This window comes from Pongo pygmaeus, chromosome 3 (genome assembly GCF_028885625.2).
Source record: "Pongo pygmaeus isolate AG05252 chromosome 3, NHGRI_mPonPyg2-v2.0_pri, whole genome shotgun sequence".
NCBI lineage: Eukaryota > Metazoa > Chordata > Mammalia > Primates > Hominidae > Pongo > Pongo pygmaeus.
The window spans coordinates 66,919,208-66,934,551 of record NC_072376.2 but is presented as its reverse complement, the minus strand read 5'-3'; the positions used below and the strand labels follow the sequence as shown (position 1 = coordinate 66,934,551).

The 15,344-nt window shown below is 40.4% G+C and overlaps 1 protein-coding gene across 2 annotated transcripts in view; it reads right to left on the bottom strand.

Annotated features, from left to right (window-relative positions):
- LNX1 (ligand of numb-protein X 1) overlaps positions 1-15,344 on the bottom strand; it is a 219,476-nt gene that overhangs the window by 125,063 nt on the left and 79,069 nt on the right. The window contains exon 2 of one of the 2 annotated variants that reach the window (XM_054486174.2): positions 14,976-15,103. The exons of the other annotated variant lie outside the window; for it this stretch is intronic. The gene's annotated coding sequence lies outside the window, so the exon portion shown is untranslated. The remainder of the gene's footprint in view (positions 1-14,975; positions 15,104-15,344) is intronic. 2 annotated transcript variants of the gene reach the window in all.

Here is a 15,344-nt window from a genome sequence, read left to right as displayed (position 1 = left end):
TGCCAAAGTGCAGCTGACTCTTCCCAGGACAGCCCTGCCCTTCCCATGAGGCAGGCTCTTCATCCAGGTGCTTTTGTAGATCTTGTATTTTAGGTTGGGCATTTTCATTCTTCTGCCTTAAATCCCTGACCTCACAGAGCTGACATTCTAGTGGGGCTGAGGGGAGGGGAAACATTATAAAATAAATAATAAAAATAAATTTTTAAAAAAAGAATCCTGCCTCTTCCCTCAGCCCCAACTCAACTTTCCTCTTTTCCAAAAGTAAATTAAAAGACCTTATGCTTTCCACAAGAACATAAAGACACATGAATAACCTAACAGGAAGTTAGCCACGTTTGGAAACAGCCCAGCAGTCATAAACTGTATTATATCTCTTTTCCAAATAAAGTCGGAGGTTGTTTGTACAAACATAGCCTTATCTCAAAAAGAAAATACATTGACTTCAGGCTTTCATTGAGTCAGCTTTGTTGTTTACATTTCTGTACTGCAGTAATATGCCTGAGAGGCCACTCTAGTGAAGAGGTTGCTGGTAAATGCCCTTAATATAAAAACATTTAGAAATTGTAGCATTTTATTTAGCATCAGATAGGATCACAGAAGGCAAAGATAGAGGGTGCAGGAGGGGGCAAAGTTGTTTCAAGGAAATCTGTATCTATGCAGCTGCTAATTGTCCTCAAGGCTGTTAGAAAGTACTGGAATCTCACAGGAAATACTTTAAGTGACACCAGAAACAGTTGAAAAACAAACATGAAAATGGAAATGGGCCACGCAAAAGATTATCATCTATAATCTATAGGGGAAAAATGGTTCACACAGGATGAACTAAAACTCTAGGTCTTTTAAAGCTTCTCTGTAGTGTTCTGCCATACAGTCCCACATGCTACAGTCTTGGTTATTCTTTCTCATGATGCTGTAGGGGAAGATAAATTCAGGCTGCAGTGAGGCCATACCACTGAAAATACAACTTCATGTTTCTGGGCCATTCCCTTATTGGTGAAATGGTGGCATTGGACCAGATTTTCGTTTTTCAAACTGTGCTGTGGAAGGCATCAGATGCTTCCAGATCTTCCAAGGGAGTGGAGATAGGAGGAAACCAAGGGGGAGCTTTGCCCACTCCTCCAGCTCTGCCATTACTATTATTATTATTATTTATTAAAGATGGGGTCTTGCTATGTTGACCAGGCTGGTCTTGAACTCCTGGCCTCAAGCAATCCTCCCATCTTAGCCTCCCAAAGTTCTAGGGTTACAGACGTGAGCCACCACACCCAGCCTGCCATATTCCTTAATGCATCAGGTTCCTCTTAATATTCTGTTCAAAGAATCCTAGCTTTTAAAAAAACTTGCAAACCACCAGACTAGATCGTGTACAACAGTCCCTTCCAGAAACAGAGTTCTATGATTCTGTGCTAATCAAGTGGGGTTTTTATGTTTTGTTTTGTTTTTGATGATTAGATGTTTGGGAAAAATCCTTTTTTCATCTAACAGTTCTTTGAACATTTACCATGCTCCAGGCACTGTGCTAGGGGCCTTATATTATAGTATATTACGTTATTCAATCCTCACAAATGGCATAGTTTTAGTTAGTCTTTTTTTTTTTTTTTTTTTTTTTTTAGCAGATGAGGAAACTGAAATGCAGAGGGTAAAGAACTTGTCAATCACACCAAAAAAAGAAACAAAACGGGCACGGGCTGTCTGACTCCAAGTTTTTGCTCCTACTTCCCTACTTTGTCTCCCAGCATCTTTCTTGATTATGGCTAGTCAGAATCCCAATAATGTAACTCATTAAATACAAGAGACCCAGGAAATTAGAAGGCTTTAAATCTCTTCAGGCTCTAATTGCAAGTAGAATCATGTGTCGCTTAATGATGGGGATATGTTCTGAGAGGTACATTGTTAGGCAATTCGGTCCTTGGGTGAACATCATAGAGTGCACTTACACACACCTTCATGATATAGCTGACTATACACCATATAGATGTGTAGTCTGTGGCTCTTACGCTGCAAACCTGTACAGCATGTAAGTGTACTGAATACTGTAGGCAACTGTAACACAATGGTATTTATATATTTAAACATAGAAAAGATACAGTAAAAAGAGTATTTTAATCTTATGGGATTACCATAATATGTGGAGTCTGTCATTGACCAAAATGTCGTTATGGGGTCCATGACTGTAGATATGTCAAAGGTCTCTGAAGAAAAAGATTCCTTGATTTCACTGAGTGCTGAGGCAGAATGAATGGAATGGGGTAAGCAAAAATGGCAGATTTAGCTCCAACTCCAATTTTCTTTTATCTTTTCCCTTCCTTTCTTTTTCTTTCTGAGAGCAATTTGAATTCCCTGGCACTTACCCATGTGGATAAACCAAATTCTTAATATAATGTTAATGTAAACACTGCTGTATGTATTTTCTGACTTTATTTTAGACTAAATAAAGCCTACATGAATAGAAACAGATTATGAGATAATTGACTGAACAAGCAGTTTTGGCTCTAAGGGAAAGAACTAGGTAGACTTAAAAAATATGATTAATATCTCCCTGGAGGTTCTTATTTGCAGTGTATAGCTTATAAACACGTATGATGTGTCACGTTTTCAGACATATCAGAGCCTTGCTGCTGAATGGAGAAGAAATTATCAAAAATCATTAAGCCTGAAAAGGTAAGCTAGTTTCTCCCACCAAAAGTAAGAGAGAGCGCCTGTCAGCTTTGTGTCCATATAAATTTACTGAATGTATCAGCCATCAGCATCTCTGGCCGTGACTGAAGCAAGTAGACAGAGCTGTGATACAGCGTTTTGGCAGTTTAGAGTAAGAAAGAGTAGTGGAGTTGACTGATTCCCTCCTTATATACGTGTATGATGGGTAGGGTGGAAATCTTACACTTTTTTGGTATAACCCTGTTGTGCCTTAGGAATCACCCTTTCCTTCTTCTTTCTGGTCTGGAATAGGACAGAAACCAGAGGTGATTTTTAGAGATATATGGAGCCAAAATCCCCAATCTAGTGCTGAAAAGCACCCAGAAAAATAAAAACCCCCATCTCTCTTTGCTCCTAATCCCTGCTTCCTTTCCTACCATTTTATTGTCTAGCCTAAAACCTGTATAGAAGCTTCTCTGCCTAATTCTCAAATTTTGAACTTCCTGGATGACAACAAAGACACATACCAGAGCAAAAGCCAGTCGGCGCTGCCCGCAACCAAGAGGGTCGTTCGAGATCGTATGTCTACTGTCACCGCACTAGACAGATTTAAGAACAACCTTTGGAATACAGCCTGTTTGGAAGTGGAAACATTTCTGCATCAGGTAACTCATCAGAACAATGGGATCCTTGGTGTGCTATTGTCCTGCTAATTCTCCTTTCAATACACCCTGGCTTTATAGAAAATGGTTATCAGATGTAGTCGCCAGAATAAACCACATACTCCACTAGAAAGACAATTGGATAAATATAACATTTGGCATGCGGCACCGATAATTTTACCTGTTCTTCCCATTGAAAGGACAAGATTTGACCCTAAAGCATCTCTGAAATTGTTGCCTGAGTCATAGTTTTCTAGTAATAGGAGGAGGATTAGGATTCCATATTATGAAAAAGAATCTTTCTTTATAGTCACATGGCGGTGTGTCCTGCATTGGCACTTTAACCTTGTCAAAGATGAAACACTATAGCCACAGACTCTGAGTCAAAAGAAAGCCTGACAGATGAGAAAGGCCTTTATTACCTTATAAAATAGATGATTCTGCCTTTGGATAGCTTTGATTAATAGAGGAAAAAGTCCACATAATGAGCAAAATTTTCCTTTCCTATACCTCACCTGCCCTTTCCACAAGTGCCACTGTTACCCTAGGAGCTCTTTAGAATATGTCTAACTTTTTAAGTCCTTTAATTATTTGAAGATAGATCCCATGTTCTCCCCCAGGGCGAGTAGCCTCGGGTTCAGTCAGTGTTTCTTCCACATCCAAATCTCTTCTGCAAGCTCCCCAATTTATCAGTGTCTCTCCTACAATGTATGGGTAGAATGAACTCCAAAACTCCAGGCCAGAGTGAAGTGAGGGAATCTGTTCCCTTGATGTGACTGCCAGACAGCCTGAAACTGCATCCACTTTCTTGTAGCAATAGCACACACTACTACTATTACTGGAGTGGGTAGAGGAGGAGACACTGCCCTGAGGCCTGGAGAAAATAATTCTTGGAGGTGGTGGAGGAGGTATTTATCTTAAGAGTAAAAAGGTAGAAATGTAGAAGCTTTTAAAAACAAAAGCAATGGCTATGAATGCAGCTTAGAAAATGCAAAAATATGTAGTAGCATTAGGTGGATTTATATAAACAGAAGACAGTCTTCAGTGGCTAAACAGTTCGGTACTGGAACTCATAATGTATATCCAATCCTTAGGACCATTGCTATCTGGGGAATGTGGGGCTCTCTTATTTGCTTGTAAACATTCCTTTACTTTGATAAATCTCATTCCAAAATGTACCGACATAGTACATAACACAAGAAAAGGGAAATAAAAACCATTTAAACAAATGATAAATCAGACATAATTTTTCCCACCCAGAAGTACAAATACTGAAGAACTTCCACTGACATTCACAATAAATGAAAAAGTTTAAACAGTGACAGGCCACAAAAAACTGATGGAGAGGCAATGGGAGGAAATGAAGCCTGCAGCTCCAGGTGCTCCGTGTCCCCACCCCACCCCCAAAAGATCCACAAGTACTTGAAAAATGAAAGTATCCAAGGAGGTATACTGGTCACCCGGGACCATGGCAGTTGTCCCCTTATCAGTTGCAGCCTGAGGCCAAAGGAAAAATGTATGTCCTGATATGTACATTTTTGTTTATTTTTTAATGGCTAATTTTTTTCAGATCATTAAGGAAGTTGAAAAATGTGGAAAACATGAAGAGTAGGTATATCAAAACTGAAAATATCAATTTAAGTTTAAATATTTTATTTATTCTCCAAACAATTTTAGAAATAGTTTTGTTTTCCTGGCTTTAAAGGAAACACACTCATCATTGTTTCCAAAAACCTTCCTCTTTGCTCACTGTATTAGTCCATTTTCATACTGCTATGAAGAAATACCCAAGACTGGGTAATCTATAAAGAAAAAGAGGCTTAATGGACTCACAGTTCCATATGGCTGAGGAGGCCTCACAATCATGGCGGAAGGCGAAGGAGGAGCAAAATCATGTCTTACATGGTGGCAGGCAAGAGAACATGTGCAGGGGAACTGCCCTTTATAAAACCAATATATCTCATGAGACTTATTCACTATCACAAGAATAGCATGGGAAAAACCCACCCCCATGATTCAATTACCTCCCATTATGTCCCTCCCACAACATGTGGGGATTATGGGAGCTACAATACAAGATGAGATTTGGGTGGGGACGCAGCCAAACCATATCACTCATCTTGTTTTTGATTGAGGAAATTGCCATGTTTGATCATTTCTCTTAACTAAGTGATGATCTTAAACAATTTCTAAATAACTTTAGCTTACTGATCTTGTCTTTATTTGAATACATTTTGATCTTTTGTTCATCACGGATTGTTTGCATTCATTTTGCATTTTTTCAAATATTGCATTCACATTAGGATTACTGAATTTTTTTTGCACCTTAAATTTTGCACCTGAAGGTGAGTGTCTCACTTGCCTCACCTTAATTATGAACTTGTCACTGTTATTTTTAGAAACCTAAGTAGGGAGAGTAGAATATCAAAACTGTGGTTTGGATGCAGCTCTGCTACCAACTACTTTTTTGAGTCTTGATATTTTCCTTTTACCTGACCTGGTGGCCAGCTAGCTACAATGACAAAACAGTAGAATTACAAACTCTTCCCAGGTGTGCCACTAAACTTCACCCAAGGTCAGAATTGACTGTTGCTTCAGCTGATTGTTACACTTGACAGAGACACACAGGTGAACAGTTTGCCGAAGGGTTCACAAGCAAGAGGAATGACTTGCTTCAAAGAAGCAAAGAATGTAACCTAGAGCCAGGTCTCACAAAAGATCACAAAATGACTGGATCCTGTAAGAGCTTTGTTTCATGAGTACATAAGCGAGCCCAGTCAAGTAATAAAGAGTTCTCTCCAGCAAGGACACTACATGGAATGTGACATTTTACAAACAGTGTGAGGCTCTGCCCTACTGTATTCATGTTTGCTTTGAATTTTTGCTCATTTAAAAGTTGTTCAAAATCTTTTACTCCCTTCAGCCAACCTCTTGTTTTACAGCATGTTTCAAACACACAAAGGCTAACTCTATATCAGATTATTTCCGAGGTTACTTTTAGCTTCAAGAAAATGAGCTTAAGTTTTTTGTTTTTGTTTTTGTTTTTTTAATTGTTGATGTTGCTTTAAAATTTGGATTAAGCTCCATGTGGCAGAATGGTTGCTTAGTTTCAAACTGGTCACTGGGGTGACAGCTCAGTGCAAAAATCACAATCTCAGTCAGAAACACCATCCTGGACCACGAACAGCAGAAATATACCCACAGAGGAACCAAACGGACCAGCGCCTGCCAATTCTTCAAATGGTGGCCTCATCTCTCTTTCTAAAATAATTCACCCAGCAGGCATGTCTGCCCAACTACTGCCCTGGCCCTAGCTGTAACTCCTAAATCAGGTTACTGGGGGGAAAATAATTGCCAAAGTTAGGGCAAAGTCTATCTTTCTGTATTAAACAAAGTAAATGTACAATTACATTTTAAATTTTAGATAAATTTAGTAAGACTTGACAGTATCGATAATGTGCCATCAAACTCTTACAGCAATTTTATAAAGGCCAATTGTAAATGAACATACACAGAGGATGGACAGTGTTCTGTGGGCTATTCCTTGGCTTACAGACTCTCATGTAATAGGGAAGAATTAGGAGCATTAATGACCTGGATAAAAATGGTCACACATGGAATAAAATTATCTTCAAACTAAGAACCTGGGTTGGAAGTGGGGGGTGATGTGTCTGTGTGTGCGTGATGGGGGGCAAATACACTGCAGAGGAAAGAGAGGGGAGGCAGGTGCTTACAGGCTGCTGCCAAGGTCGTGGTTAGCTCTGCTTCTGCTTAACTTCTAAATCAATGATCTCGAAGAGGGACTAAGCCACTCATTAATGAATCTGTGAATGACATTAGCCTGTATAGCATTGCAAACACCCAAAAATACAGAAAAAATAAAACCCTTTTAAATGGTCTTTAAAGAGGTCACAAACATGTCAAGAAATTACAGGAGAATTGAACTAAAGCGAGACCATGTAATACATCTGGAGTCAATAAAAGAGGACATAGATGTTCAGAATGTGGGAAAAACAAGGGAAGTGGTTAAGCGAAAAGAGTCCCAAGTGGCTAGCCAATTAGACGCAAGTTTTAGAAGTCAGGGAATGCCTTTCATAAGCAGGTTAGAGAAGAGTGTTCCTTCTCTTGACAAGATTTTACCACCTTTCCCCTGGGGTGCCATACTTGGGTTTGTTTGTAAAAACTCTGTAACAGAAAAGATGTCCTTCCATTTCCTAGTCCATAAACATGATGAAATAGAACTGATCCCCTGCAAACAACAACAACAACAACAAATGAAGGCAAAGTATTTTTGCATTGATTCGGAGCTCTGTTCATCCTAGGAGTCACCAAGGATCCCGGGAAGAGCTGATATCAGAGGGGTATGGAAAAGAAGCAAACTGACATTCTTTCATCCAAAGCTGAAAAACAATTTCAAAAAGTGTTTATGTGTGTGTGGTTGTTTGTTTGTTTGTTTGTTTTTTTAAATAGATAACGAAGTTTTACGGAGGGAAGGACAAGATGAGGAAAGATTTGAATTCTCAACATTTTCCTGCTGTGTTTCAATTCTACACGGGTCATGGCTTTGCCTAATCCATGCCTGGGATTGGCCTTAAACTCTGTGGGAGTTCCCGTAGGGAATTCCATTTCATCTCCAATACGTTTAACTCTAATTATGAAAACAGAGTTTATCCATAGGAAAAAAATGTAAAAACACTGCAAGAGAATACACAATACATGGCAATGTGTATAATGCCCCAAGACAGGAGCCATGGACAAGCTTTGGAGGAGAGACAATAGAGTGTGTGTGTGGTCCAGAACAATCAAGGAAAGTTAATGGGATAGATGGTCCTTGGGAAGGATCATGAATGATAAATGCGATCTGGACAAGTGGGAAGTAATCCAGGTGAGAAGAACCTGAGCAAATGTGTCAATCAAGAAAGAGTAGTGATCTCTTGATGTGACCCACATGACGACCTGTAAGTGAGGTTTTAAAATGATTTATTTAGAAGTCATAGGATTTTGATTGGGTAAGGAACTTAGATTTTCACCAAGTAGAAAAATCCTCTTTTCAAGATCCCTACAGGACCTACCAGCTTCTACTGGAAACACTTCCACTGAGGGAGAACTGGTCAGTTTTTCAAATAGCTAAATGCTTCCCATGTTACTTTGACCTTTGGCCTTGTTCTGCCTTTCAGTGTAACATATATCACATTTGCTTCCTCAAAACATGACACACACATCCCCAAATTAAAGACAGCATTGGGTGGTTTCTCCCTTGTTTTTCTCTTTGTCTTTGGTTCTTTCAGTTGTCTTCCCGGGTAGTCCAGGTGGTGGTAAAAGATCTACCCAGGATGCCTTCTAGTTTGTTAAGATCCCTTTGAAAACATGTACCTGGAAGTGAAGTTATCCTGTTTTGGTTTGGAGGACTCAGGATTCAGTGGAGTGATCACTTCCTTAACCAGGATACTATGTGTCTACTAATGCAATCTAATATATACTGTTTTGTCTTATTAGATATATCACACTGTTGACTGGAAGAACTCAGTAGGCCTTTAGAGTACAAAACACTTACTACTGTGGCATGGACATAGAAATAAATGAAGGTAATGATGATGGCTGCCAATTCTGACTCTCCTTGCCTGTACTTTGCTCAGTATTTCAGCCTCCAAGCGGACAAGAAATCTCTCCATAAGTAATTGGAAGAGCTTGTGTATATGGTTGTCAGCTGGGGATACAGTTGGTAGAATGAGGGTCCCTGCAAAAGATATATCCATGTCTTAACCCCAGAACCTGTGACTATGACCTTACAGGAAAACGATCTAAAGAAGATGTCATGAGGTTTAGGATCTTGAGATGAGATCATCCTGGATTATCTGAGTGGGTCCTAAATCCAATGACAGATGTCCTTAGACACTTATAAGACAGGAGGAGAAGACACAAATGCAGAGGAGAAGGTGATGTGAGGAGAGAGGCAGAGATTGGAATTATGCACCCACAAGCTAAGGAATGTCTAGAGCCACTAGAAACTGAAAAAGACCAGAGAAGACCCTCTCCTGGAGCCTTCAGAGGAGTGTGGCCCTGCTGTTACCTTTATTTCAAACTTCCAGCCTCCAGAACTGTGAGACAATAAATGGGAGTTGTTTTAAGCCGCCAAGTTTATGGGTATTTGTTATGGCAGCCCTAGAAATACAGAGGCTACATATTTCCAAGGGTATTCCTGCAGGAATGGGGTGAACACTCCCAGCGATCCTTTCCAACACTTCTCTATAGGGCTTAGAAATAGGCAAAAATATTTGGAGATGGCAGCCACTTAGATTGCTACATATATAGCAACTCTACCCTATTAGAAAATGTATTAATTTCCCTTTAATTCATTAATAAGTTAGAATACAGATGCCTTCAGAGATGACTGTTAGACTAAATTTGCAAAGGGCCTCAAGGGGAAAAAAAAGGCCACAGATAGAATGGCTGAGTGTGTGTATGTTGTGGAAGATGTAATATAAGTCTGACAATCACATTTAATGAGGAGTCTGAAAACACATGATGACTCACGTATTAATGCTAGTATGCAGGAACTTAAACATGCCGCGCTCTATTCAGAAAAGGCCACGTGACTGTCAAAAGCAGTCATAAACACGTTATGCAAATCATCTCAGCAGATAGCAATGACATATTTAGACCTCCCCATCATGCATGTGCTGTTGTGCCAAGAGGCTATTAAAGAAAATTCTTGGAGAGTTTCGACTCTGCTGCTGGTGAAGTCTTTTGTGTGGCTGTGACAAATGCATCAAACACAAGAAGCAAATAAGAGTCACTTGAAAAAACTCGTGGAGTCTAAGTCCACATATTCCAAGTCACAAATTAGTGATGTTACCAAAAATGTCCCCGGTTAATTGGGATAGAACTTGTGTACTAGTCAACTTACCATGCCAAGAAACTTGGCTTTCTAGAGCAGAGAGAAGTTCTTTCAGATGGGTAGATGAAGAAGGGCAGAGGCAAAGAGAATAAGAGTAAACAGATGATTGTAAAAACTGCAAATCTCAAATTGGTGGATCATCTTGTCTACCTTCTACCTGAGGCAGAAATTCTTTTTAGAATATAAAATAAAAAATAATGATTATTACTATTTAATGAGCAGTTTGCAATATGCAAGATACTGCGCTGGGTATTCAACATGTTTTTTCATTTAATCTAAAATAATCCTATGAGATCATTAAGGTAATCTTCACTTTACAGATGAGTGTATGTGCAGCTGAAAAACACAAATCCTCTTTGTCATTCATTTATTAATTCATTCACTCATCCAGCAAACATACACCATGCACTAAATATGCCAAAAAAAAAAAACAATCACCTTTAGTGACAAGAAACTCAGTATCCCAAAACGCAACCTACTACATTTTCGGACAACTCTAATTCATAGAAAGTTCTTCCTCTTACTGATCTGAAGTGTGTATCTGTGTAACTAACCAAATAGGTCACTGTGGTGTCCTCATGTCACACAGAACAAAATGGAGGAAATGGTAAACATAGAAAGTTTACGGGAGACAACCAACATTTTCTGTTCCTGATTTCAGCTCAGTGTAGTTTTCCACATTTTATGTTTTTTTATGGTTTTCATGTCAACCTTATTCTTTGGGGATAGTTAGCGATTAAATCCTATTAACCCAGGAACAGTGACACAGTCTTCCTTCCAAACAGTTTTGAAAAGCCTTTCATACTTTGGAGGCATTGTCAGGACAATAAATTTGCCAACTACATAAAACGGAGTCTATGTAATGCCAGTACATAAATATCAGGAGTAGTTATATGCTACTGGGAAGTCCATGAATACTGAGGCAATGAGGAGGACACACTTTAGAGCATCTCTTATCTGTCCTCACCTTGCCAGCATCTTACAGATGGCATTTTGAGTAGTCAAGATCGTATCCTGGTCAACAGAGTGAAAGGAAAAAAAAAGTAGTCAAGATCCCACCAGACCCTATTTTCTCCACTTTAAGTGAAGAATTCAAATATAGAAAAGAAGTCTTAGCCAAGGTCTTGGAGACAAGGACACAGTGACAGGTGAAGCCAGGAAATCACTGCTCCAGGAAGACCCACTGTTTACTCACATCACAGAAGCCCACTCCCCACAGGTTTATGAAAGACTAGGCATTTTCACTGGCAGCCACTCTACCCTGGAACTCCAAGAGAAACAACACAATCTTTGCTAACAGGTTTTCCTCCTCTGCCTTTGGGAGCCTTTTGGGAAATCTTTTTTGCTCAGTCTTTGGCCCTCAACGTACTACCGTTTCCACCATTATTATATCCAGATAGTAGCATGACCTAAGATGTCTAACTGTAAGCAATATAAAAATGTTTTAAAATAATATAACAATAGTTAACACTCACTGAACATTTAAAATACACCAAGCACTTTCCATGTAATTATTTCAATTATTCCTCCCAACAGCACTGAGTCTGGGAAGTATTTCATTTCCCAGGTGATGAAACCAAAGCAAAGTAATATTAAGGAACTTATTTAGGCTAGCAACTACATGGTAGAACTGGGTCTGATACACAGACCTGTCTGATACTATCAACTATGCCTTCTTTTCAAGAAAATAATACTAATAACGAGTAACACTGTGGCAGGTGCCATTCCAAGCACTTTACACATTTCAACCCATTTCATCTTCATGATAACCCTATTACACAGCTGATGAAAGCAGGTTAAAGAATCTGTCCCAGGTCACACAGGTAGCACATGGTAGATCTGGGTTTTGAAAACCCAGGTAGGCAGCCTGATGCCAGAGACCAGACCACTATTCTAAAGCAGTAGCATTGCCCCACCTAGAATGGAATGAATAGGATTTATATTTTCTGGTGAGGCACCACCCAGTCCCCCCAGTCAGTCTGACCTACCCACCTAGACATGCAGCCCACCTTGCTTCAGTTGTAAGGACAGAGGGGGCCTGTGAAGTACACCATTTTAGCGTCCTTTGGGGAAAAATGTAGCTAAGGAAACTGACATGCAGGAGGGTTGAGTTTCTCCCTTAGGGCTCCGTAGGCAAGCTAGTAAAACAGTAGAACCCACTCACCTCAATCCACTAATCCCTTACACTTGAATGATGAATATTTGTGGTATCACTGAAGGGCGAGACCCAGAGAAGTGACCAGGGCCCTGGGCACACAACTAGTCGTATGCAATGGCTCAAGTTCATCCAAGGGCACGGGGTATTCCATGACGAGGCCAATCACATCCAATGGGTCATGAACCTCCTTCTATGGTACAATGAGGCTCCAAACCAGGGGCTTCCCCCACCAGAGGCTCGGCATGAACCCTCACTCTGGTTAGGGAGAAGGGTGTTTATCTGTGAGACCGGAGGAGACCAAACACCCGGTCTGCCCTGGAGATAACACGACTGACAGCAAAAAGAACTCTCTGCCAAGTCAGATTACAGCAATGATGACTGGACATTTCCCCCGAAAGGTCCATGGAGAATCACATTTTGTGGGTCTGTTGCAGGATGACAGCCTTAGAGTGAGAAAAGGAAGAAATCACAGCCGGCCAGCAACTCCTAAAAGCTTTGCCTGGGAGGCTAGCGGAGACAAATCTGCCCACCTTGTTTAATGACATTGTTTAAGCATTCTCCCGCCTGTTTTCTTTTTCCAAACTGTTAACGTTGAAGTTAATTACCTACAATTAATTACAATAACAAGAACTATCAAGGTTCCTACAATTGCAACCACATATGATCTTTATCTTGATAGAGTCAGACTCTCCTCCAAGCAACCTAGGAAAATTCCTTCCAAAGGAAGAACCTAGCCTCAGTTTAGCACCAGTTAGCACCAGGCACTGGTCGCTGGATGCTAACATACATTAGCTACCTCATTTACTTCTCACAACCCCATTAGATCATGGGGATTATTATCTCCCATCTTACCGATGAAGAAACTGAAAGTCAGAGAAGTAACTTGCTCAAGGATGTAAATGAAGGAGATTGCACATTTTTCCATCAGGCCTATGTCCACTTGAACCAATGGGTGGGGTTACCACAGGAACTCTGGACAGGACTTGTGTGTAAATTACCCAACAGACCAACTGCATTCTAGTCAATCTGACTCTGAATTGCAGTCTTTGTCACTTCTTTCCTTTCTTCTACCTGGGGGTACAGTGTCTACAGCTTTGTTCCTTTAATACTCAGACATGCTGACATACAGTGATGAAATGATTTATTTAATCATAAATTAACTACTGTGAAAAGCACTAATCAACCATGGTAAACCAGAGGCAATGTAATCTTGAGGAGAGGTTTAGATGCACTTTTATCCAGAAGATCCAAGCTTTGAATCAAGTGAGAACCTTACTAAGAGACAAGTGGTAGCCAAACCCCACCCCCTAAACTCACAAGTTTGGGGAAAATAATAAACGAAGGTCAGTTAAGAAAGAACAATACGGGCCTCCAAACAGTAAGACAGAAATTGTCAACAAGAACTGGGCAGATTCTTAGTGGTGACGAACAACTGTCTGTCTAAGGCAAAAATGATCTCAGCTTGTTTCAATTCATACCTTTGGAGAATTTACATGCACTTTGTATTTCTGGGTGGATGAACAGGAGCATAATTCCTAACAGATTATTCCCTTGCAAACTTCTGCTAACTTAAATCTCAGAAAAACAGCTCATGATGGAATCTAGAATGAAGTGTCTTGCAGATTTATTTCTTTTTCCAGTTTTTCCAGCTCATCCCAGCAGACAGTTGAGCTTAAAAATGGTTTCCTTTCTCTGACAACAATATTGGCTAAAGAGTTTGACTATTGGGCTGTCAAGAACAGAAGTAGTAGAGGCTGTGTGATCAGGATTAAGAAAACAAAAATGGATCCTAGAGGTAAAATTACTTTAAAAGCCAGGTCCTGGCAGAACAATTTCCTCGGTATATTTGCTATTAAAAGAAAAAGAGACAGAAAAAGCCAAAGAGGTCCAAAAAATTAAAAATCAGACCTGAAGTCACATTCTTGCGGCAGTGAGGGAATTAATCCTTACTGTAACCAAAGGTCAGCAGGCAGCCAGTCCAGGTCTAAATGTAAACAAATTCTAAATGCACACTGCAAAGTCGTATTTAAAAGAGTGTTCAACAAAGAGCAAAGAAAATGGTAAACTTCTTCAGAGAAGAGAGGAAAACTGTAACGGACAGCTTCTGAATAGGGCAACAGAATTTGCCCTGAGGAACAGGTTTTCAGGGGGAAAGAAAAAAAAACTAGGGACACCTCACAGGTTTAGATCAAAATACAGGGGGGAAAAAAAGGAAAAATAAGAACTCTGAATCCAGTCTGCACTGGCCTCCTAGCCCCCGTTAAACGGGCTGAACAGATCTGCACCTTCGAGCTAAGTTTCAAAACAAAAGCCTTCACTCTACTTCTCTTTAAGTTGTTGTTGTTGTTTTAATCAGATCAAGTACAAGGACAACCACAGGCTGGATTAATGATCAGAGAAACAAAAAAGATTAAATATCTGGCCTGGGAGAAGTTTATTGTGCAACTAGAATGTCAAAGGCATCTCTCTACTCTTCTCTCTCAAAAAAGCTTCTCCCTCTGGGGCAAACACTAGCGACAAGCCATTCAGCTTGTATTTTTTCATTCAAATTCCGTGTTCAGAGCCCTCAGGGGCCAGTGATCTAAATGCCAAGAGAGAAAAATGGAGGGTTTCAACTCACCTCTTCAAGCGACTGTCTGGGGCTCTCCAAGCAGCAGCAGGCAGGCAGCTCTCATCCCCTGTGGGTGAACCGAGCAGCTCCTTGGGCCGCCGGAGTTGTGACCAGCCTCAACTTCGGTGAACAGGTGCCTGGAGGAAGGAGGACGGCATTGGTCGCTCCAGACCAGGAAATGGGTGACATCACGGAAGCCCCGACAGATAAAGCATTGCTGAGACCTTAGGGATTGAAACAGTCAGGAGGCCCCGCCCACCTGTCATTTACCTGAATACCTGCAAGCAGGTAGGTGGCGTCTCTTTGTGGACAAATGAATCAGTTAGAGCAATTTGCCAGGTGGAATTTACTTTCTTTCCTGAGCACAGCACGTGTCCA